The sequence below is a fragment of the Artibeus jamaicensis genome, unplaced genomic scaffold, assembly GCF_021234435.1.
Source record: "Artibeus jamaicensis isolate MK-2021 breed Jamaican fruit bat unplaced genomic scaffold, CSHL_Jam_final scaffold_11, whole genome shotgun sequence".
Taxonomy (NCBI): Eukaryota; Metazoa; Chordata; class Mammalia; order Chiroptera; family Phyllostomidae; genus Artibeus; species Artibeus jamaicensis.
This window is the reverse complement of record NW_026522027.1, coordinates 963568-971988: the sequence shown is the minus strand read 5'-3', so window position 1 is coordinate 971988 and position 8421 is coordinate 963568.

Below are 8421 nucleotides of genomic sequence, written 5' to 3'. Positions count from 1 at the left end.
CTGTTTTAGTAGAAAAAAACCTGTGGTTTTTTGTTATAAATTGCTTATTTCTGAGTGAGTAAAAAGAGACAAACTCAGATCAAGGAAACGGGTACAAGGTTACTAGAATAAAAATATGGACAGAAGAGTTTTATAAACAATTGCTAGAACAAAATTATGTGAATGTTCTTACACCCTAATCCTGCAAGGACTACTAACTATATTAATTCAAGTGAGAGGTTTAGTGGCTATAAAACACAGCCCTCCATATCTGATCCTGAAGTAGAGGAAAGGAACTTATAAAACTCTTACCTTCCCCCCACCTGTCCAACTTTTAGACTAATTATAATTTACATTGTGTTCTCACAGCTTGGATGAAAATAAACCTTACGGTGACAGCTTCCAAGAGTAAAACTAGTAAATATTAGATTAAAAATGAATAATTAATAATAATAGGTATATCATACTAAATCAGATTCCATTTCATGGTTAGATTGTTAAAAGAGGTTTGTTGTATACAGTGCCCTCAATCAGGATGCAAAACACAGAAATGAAGCAGCAACACCTAGTCTATAATAGCTTAGAGGTTCAATATGATCCAGAAAGTTTTTCTAATAAAGGCCTGTGTGTCGACTGTACCTGATTTACCTGCTTTTCTCTTTTGAGAGGCTTTGACTTCAATCCAAGATTAAGGCCTTGCTGTATCACCAATGGGATATCATTCATCAAGACAAATGCTGCCACTAAGGCTTCCTATGTATCCCTTCCTGCCACTTGAGAGAATATCGTCTAACCAAAACTTCAGTCACCAGTGTATCATTTAGGTTTGTTCATAACCAACGCAGTGCAGACATAAAAAGGGCCACCTACGAAAACTGACAAGCTCAGGGAAGGTCTCCATGGTGGGACTTACAACACATAAACTTAAGTAACCACAGAGGATGGTCTGAAGTTAAAACTCTTAACCCAAAGTGAGTCATCTTCTAGGCTGGTCTCTTTCCTGACAAAGTTCAATCTTTACTAAGATGGGGTCTATTGTCTTTTTCCTCTACCATAACCTACCTTTAAAGTGTCAGGGTAACTTTATTTTTGTCAGACCCTTCCCTGCACCAGGGCAGAGACCAGGGATACATATCTTATCATTACCATTGTTATTGAGTTACTTCTTTTCTTAATATTTTATTTATTTATCTTTAGAGAGAAAGGAAAGGAAGGAGAAAGAAAGGGAGAGAAATGTTAATGTGTGGTTGCCTCTCACTGGGGACTGGGCCCACCACCAAGGCATGTGACCTGACTGGGAACTGAACTGGCAACCCTTTGGTTCCTAGGCTGGAGCTCAATCCACTAAGGTATACCAGCCAGGGTTGTTATTGTGTTATTAACTGCTGACTTTCCTATACCAACCAAGTTAACAAATATATTTGTATTATGGTATAGAACTAAAAGTCAATAAATAGACTAAAATATCCACATATAAATTAAATATTGCCTAAAGTATAAGTTTAATGGAAAGTCCATTCAACCTGTACTTTCTATTACAAATCCAATCAAACAGCCAGGTATTCTCTCGCCTATTTTCTCTGCATGTCCAGAAGGGGGCAGCAGAGTTACTCTGCAGGTCTGAACCTTTCTCAGTACAGCTGATCTCCCCACATCACCAGAACCCACAGCCCAGTAGGACCAACCTCACCTCATATTAATCATTGCACAGTCTTTCTAACTCTTCAAGCTCCCCACGTGGTCTTTGTCCCTTCCTTCAACCAGCCTAGGATCAGCCCATCAAAGGTTAGTCCTGTGAAGGTGATTTTTTCTAACACCCTCTATTTTTCAAGTACAAAATGGCTACTAATTCTTTACATCTCAGCGAAGAGTCTTTCTCAGAAGTGCTCTCTGTGATGTCCAGACCAGCTGAGACTCCAGTAAGTGTTGTAAATGCTCCAGAAGTTTTCTTTTACAATCCTTCACTTTTTTATGGTTCAATTCTTAGAGTCATGATTTATTTGAGATCTGGTTGCTGTAACAAGGTGAACTCAATGACACAGCACCCACAGTTGTCTTGCTCTTTTTGGAGTTTCCAGGGCCCATCCATAAGCCTAACACATCACAGATGCTCTGTAAACACGTGTTAAATCAATAAGGGAAACTGCCCAGTGGAAGCCTATTACTCTGAATGACACTTGTAGTGAAATTACATTTCTCATAGACACAAAATAACTGGTGTCAGCATGAGAGGAGGCCACTGACTCTTTGGGGACATCCTAGCCTCAGGCTGTTACTCCTGTTACATTCAGAGGGAATGAAAGGAATCTCCTAACAGTGAGGATTTGGACTGCATTTCTCCAAAATCACAGCCCTCCACAGACCCATCTTGTGGGTTATGTCTCATGACAAAGAGACTGTGGTTTTCCTGTTCTGACAGATGCCTGACCTGAAAGAAACTCTGGACCCTCAACCCCTGGAAGAGTCACTGCCAGGGGAGGAAAGAGCATAACCTGACCTTATAAGACTCAGTGGAGACATTTCACTCCCAGAATTCCTGCTCTATGGGACACCTGCCTGCTGTTTCTGAAGACATCTCTCTAGTTCATGATGTCCTGGGGAACAAGGGAAACTTCCTGTGAAGAATAGGACAGGAGAACCCAGAATCTGTGGTTGCTTCTATCTCAGAGGGGCTGATGGTTCTACAAGAACTTCTCTTCTCCTAACAAAACAACACACAGGGCCCCTGGGAATTGGAGATGGGTGGGAAGATGGAGACACAGAAATGACTCAGTATCCAAATGTAATGGTGGCAGACACACAGGGCATTTTGGGGATCCACTCTATAGGCCATCAACCTCTCCAATGACCTTAGGAGAACCTTCACCAGGCCCTTCCTTTGAACATTTGAAAACAGAGAGCTCTGTCTGAAACAGCACATCCCCCTGCCTGGACAGTTCTCCCGACCCTGGACTCACAGCACTCTCAGTAACCCCTGCCTTTTCACTGGGCTCACCCTGCACTGATCAGTTTCCCTATAAAGCCCCTGTGATTGGCTGCAGTTCTACTTCTGTCCTCCAGGGAACAACATTGAGACACACAGGAAACAAAAGCAGAAACCTGGCTTTGGTTAAGATGGAGAAGGAGCTTGATTTTCATCCCCTGCATTGATAAGCTTTTCTTGGGCCCTGCCTCTTGACTGCTCTGTCCCACCTTTTACTTCGAGATACTGTTAAGAAAAAGAGGCTGTGCAGCAACCATCAGAACCTTAGAAGGCTGCATGGAAGGCTGGCAAGCTTCTCAAGATATTCTGGTCAGAATAATTTCTAGCTGGTCAGATGATGGCAGGTTGTCACATCCCAGGCCTATATTTTCTTTAGAAAACTTCCATCTTTTGCTTGAGTGAGCCCTGGGTCTTTATTTTTTTCTTTTTTTATCTTGGTTAGAATAACTTGAAAAGATTATAAATTTTTATTTTTCTGGACAATTCGAATACACAGAATCTGGAACAAGTACATGATAACGCAGGGCCCTTTATATCATCTGGTCATCTGAACAGCTTCTCTCTACCATGTAAGTATTAGTAATCCTGTACCCATCATTGTAAAAAGTATGCTTGTCTCTTGCCTTTTTTCCAATTCTGGAGATTTCTCTTCTATGTTATCTCTCACCTCCTAGCAAGTTCTCTGCAACTTTTTCACTTTGCACTTTGATTATCATGTACATCACAAGCTGGAAAATTTCCTTTCTTGAAAGGAGTTGAATCCTTTCTCCCAGGTATATGGGGTCAGTTTTGCTCCGACAAACTCACTTCATTGCTTCTAGGTTTTAAAACTTCTTACTTTGACAGGGCCTTTCAGCACCTCCTCCCTCAGAAATGTCTATGCTGCTCTCTACCCTATGCCTTGCATCATCCATGGGTGAGTCTGGTGACCACAAGAAAGCCTCTTGGGAAGAAATCAGAGGCTGTTCCTCAGCCAGCAGCACAAAGACAGGTCCAATAAACAGACATGAAACCCCTTGGAAGACCAGGAATCCCACAGGCAACTGATCTTCCCTCACAGTCCTTTCATCCTGGGGAAACAGGACACCTCCCATTTCACACCCAAATACTGAGTCCTACTGAGACTTCTGGCTTTGAAACTTTGTCCCTGGAAGCAAAATGCACTCTGGTGACAACCTCAGATACGAGATGGGTTCCAACTGGAGGTGTAATGCAGCTTGACACCTGTCATCCCCATAGTCATCTCTGTGACCCTCCTTTTTGGAAGGAATAAAACCTTTTCAGAGCATTTGAGTACATGAAGAAGACTGATTTCCCACCTGGGGTTCTGTGTCACAAACAGAAATAATCCCCATATTTTGAGGACACCTGGGGCTCTCTGTGCTGTGCTGACAGACCCTAGACCAAGACACAACACTGCTGTGATCAATGCTGGCGTGAGTGTGTCCTTCTCTCAGGGTTAAATAAGCTCCCATCAGTCTTGCTATTGCAAGTGCACCCTTTAGGCCAGTAGGATCACTTTCTCCTGAGACCTTGTGAGATGAAGAATCTCTGACCCACTGCCTCCCCTTCAGATTCTGCAATTTAACACTATCTGGAGGCTTTCTCTGTGGACAGGAGGGCAGGAGAAACACCAACTCTAGGGACATTTTTATTAGCAGGTTCAAATGTAACTTAAATTTTATGTAATAGGAAGTCAAATGCTACTACACTTATATTGACAAAGGAATGTCAGTATTTTATCTTGTGTCATAATAATTCAGGTATCTAGTGACTTTAATTAATACCTAGGTGTAGTGGGATTGAACTTTCAGTTAGATTTGTTAAGATAGCTGGAGGGTGGTGGCTGGGCTGTGAAGGGAAGGATAGTTGCCACCCCAGATAACACCAGAATAGTTGTTTCTTTTAGAATATGGATTCTGATCTGGTTACTGGGAACCAGAAGGCTCAATTTTTTAAAAAGCAGCAACAACCGCAGGAACTTCCCTCTTAACTAAGAAGTATTTAGAAAGAGGACCAGATGAAGGAGGAACACCCACATGGAAATGCCAAGACAATATCTATTTACTATTTATATGCTTTGGAATCTCCATGCTGTGGTGTGTGTGTGCATGTGTGTGTGTTTCCTGAAGCATCAAACCATAATGCTTTTTGTTCTTTATCTTCAGAACAACATATGCCTTAAGTAACCAACGCTTCTTTTGATCTCAATGTGTTTTTTTTGCTTCAGAATATGCATTAGTAAAATAAATTCTGTACATTGTCTCCTGTTAATCTAGCTCCCTTGATTTGATTATTAGAATAATAACTAAAGGAATTGAAAGACAGAAAAAAACTTTTGCTTCCACAGCTGGCTGGCATGATCTGTAGCTGAATACCAAATGGAAACCTGACTGGTTTGGCTCAGTTGGTTGTCCCACAGTGCAAAAAATATCTCTGGTTTGTTTAGAGGGCAATAATGTGTGTGTGTTTCAGGCTTGGTCTCCTGTCAGGGTCCACAGGAGACACAACTGATGGATGTTTCTCTTTAACATCAATGTTTCTCTCCATCTTTTTGTCTATTGCTTCCCCTTCTACAATAAAATAAAGAAAGAAGGAAGAAAGAAATGGAGAAAGGAAGGAAGGAAGGAAGGAAAGAATGGATTAAGGAAGCAAGGAAGAATGAAGGAAAGAATGGATGAATGAAGGAAGGAAGTTTTACAAAAAAAAAGATAAAAGAAAAATACCTGGCACCTGTAAGTAAAAATGTGGAAACTTGTCAGGAAAAAGGGTCACAAGAGATACATTGACAAGTAATTGAAGAATGTGCCTCCAATACATAAGGTGGACAGACCTGTTTTCTGCTCTTAAATTAACCTCAGCAATAAAGTTCCATAACCAGGTACAGTACTTTGTGTTATCTGAAAGCAGGAAGGCCTTTGGACTCTAATAACTAATAACCCCCAAAGAATGATGGTGGAAGAGAAATAATTTAGATTTCAAAAATAATAAAAATAGTAAGATGGATATGGGAAACCAAGCCTACAAGGCTAAAATGTCTCTGCCACAGCCCCCCAATTCTTACTCAGGAGGATGGACAATGAATAAAAAGACTTCATTTCCAAGAGCTTAGAGACATGTAAGATTTTATTAGAAAGGGTATGAATTTAGGAGAGCCAAAGTAGAAATCTTTTGACATCGAATTAGTCTAGAAATTCAAAATTTAATAAAATTAGGATCTAAAATTTAACTGCATAAATGGGCAGTACATTTTTTATTGAAAATTAGAAGCTTCTAGGAGAAGCACAGATAAATCTTCTCTTAAAACATAGTAAAAATTTTAGTGACTGTCTCTGAACTTAAAGAAGGCTCCTATAGGTAATGAACACCAGCACCACATACCTCCTCCTTCCATAGTTCCTTCACTCTATCCTTTGCCTCTGAGTTACTTTCTTATTTAGTCAAAATAGCCTTCTTTCTTTCTTATTTTATCCTTTTTTATCTCCTTTATATCTGTTCCACTACTACTCCCTAATAGGCTTAAGGAAAGTGACAACAGAAATTTAGAAATAATAATCCAGGAATTCTAGCAGCCCCCTTCAGAAAATACAATACAAACCTTACTTTATGAAGAGGGCAGTGAAGGATTATGTAGATTTTTATAACTGGAAAATAATGTAAAAATTTACCTAAATGTTTTAAGGATTTTTTCCAGGACTCTGATGGTTTTGAAAAAAAATCTAATTAAACTGCTGGGACACAAGATCATGGCTATTTTGACCTCCTTCAGTGAATGCACCTATTGGTTCCAGGGAGTGAAACCACAGACTCACCAAATAAGATCCACTGGGAAACTCCCGTAGAGAAGTCTGTTCACTCTGAAAGAGGATATAGAAAACTTAAAAAAAAAAGATTGAAAACAAGAAAAAATACAAAAGCAAGCATATGGTTGCTCAGTGGAATACAAAGTTGTTTCCTTTTCTCCTGTCTTGTAGTTAAAAAGAAATTAAATAGGGAAAATTTCAAAGTCCCTTTTAGGTACTGGGACAACTTGATCTGTTCTTAACAACATCCCTTTAAAAGTAAAGATTTGGTGCTGGTTGTAGAGACATATAACCAAATAATGAATGTTCTTAAGTCATAACCTGTCCCCTTCAAATATAACATGTCATGAGGTAGCATCCATTTTTACTGGTCTAATCAACCTTTGTTTACCTGACAGGGAGAGATTTTGTTTAAATTCATTGCTCCCACATCTTATTTTCCTGGAAGGGTGAAATGGATGTGAATATTGAAACAATGGAGAAAACAATAATTATAAAGGAACTTCCACAAGAAGAAACACACATCTGGAGACTAAACATTTCTTGCAGGAAGTTCTGATGGAACTTCGAGCTCTTTCCAGTACCAATATTGTCGAGCTCAATATTACACTCCTATTACAATAACTATTGATAGTGCGTTGCCTCTGCTTAATATTTGCCATTTTACTTGAGACCTGATGCACTAGCTAGAATTAAGCATATAATACACAATTACTTTAAAAGAGACATAATTTGTATAGAAGTTTCTGTAATTCTCTCAACTTGCCAAGAAAGAAACCAAACAAGAAGAATGGAGATTTGTTTATAATCTCAGAGTGATAAATAAAATAGGTATTTCCAGATATCCAGTGGTTCCAAAACCACGTACTTTATTATCATTCACATGTGTGGACTCTGAACATTTTTCAGTGATAAATTTATGTAGTACCTTGTTGAGCACTTCAGTATAAAATAATATAGTCAATATCTTTTTGCCTTCACTTGGGAAGATTGCCAGTTTACTTGGACCAAAATGTCCCAGATAGATAAAGAGAGCCCCAAAGATTAAGATTTGACTTACTTTTATGCTCTAGGATATTACTAGGGCTAAAAAGGACACTATTTAGTTTTCAGAACAGCTAACAGAAAAGGAGATCAGGTCTCAAAGGATAAGCTTCCATTTTCTTTACCTCAAATAAAATAGACTGACATCTCATATCTAAGGATGGGTATTAATTAGCCTTGAAGGACCAATGGAATTTTATTTTTGATTCTTTGAAAATAGAGGAAGAAACTTAGAGGATGCTGGACTTTACTGGTCCTTGTCACAAATGCATTCAAATGTTTCCAATTTTATATGTTTTATTAAAGTCTAATTCATGAAAACTGCTCCTTTCCCATCAAAACAAAACATAAAATATCTAAAATATTATCTAAAGCCCACATCCTGAAAAAATTAAGTATTTTTTAATTCTTCATACAAAAATACTTAGAAAAATTTAACTCAAAAACAGACATTACCTTTAACCTATGCAATCTTATCATCAGCAATTAAACTTGAAAGCCAAAGAGCTTCCTCCCTGCATGACAGTCATTTCTGCTTTACACATATTAAGCAAAAAAAAAAAAAAAAACCCAGAAAAGATAGTTATGGGCTCTTCATTTTTTTATGTTGTC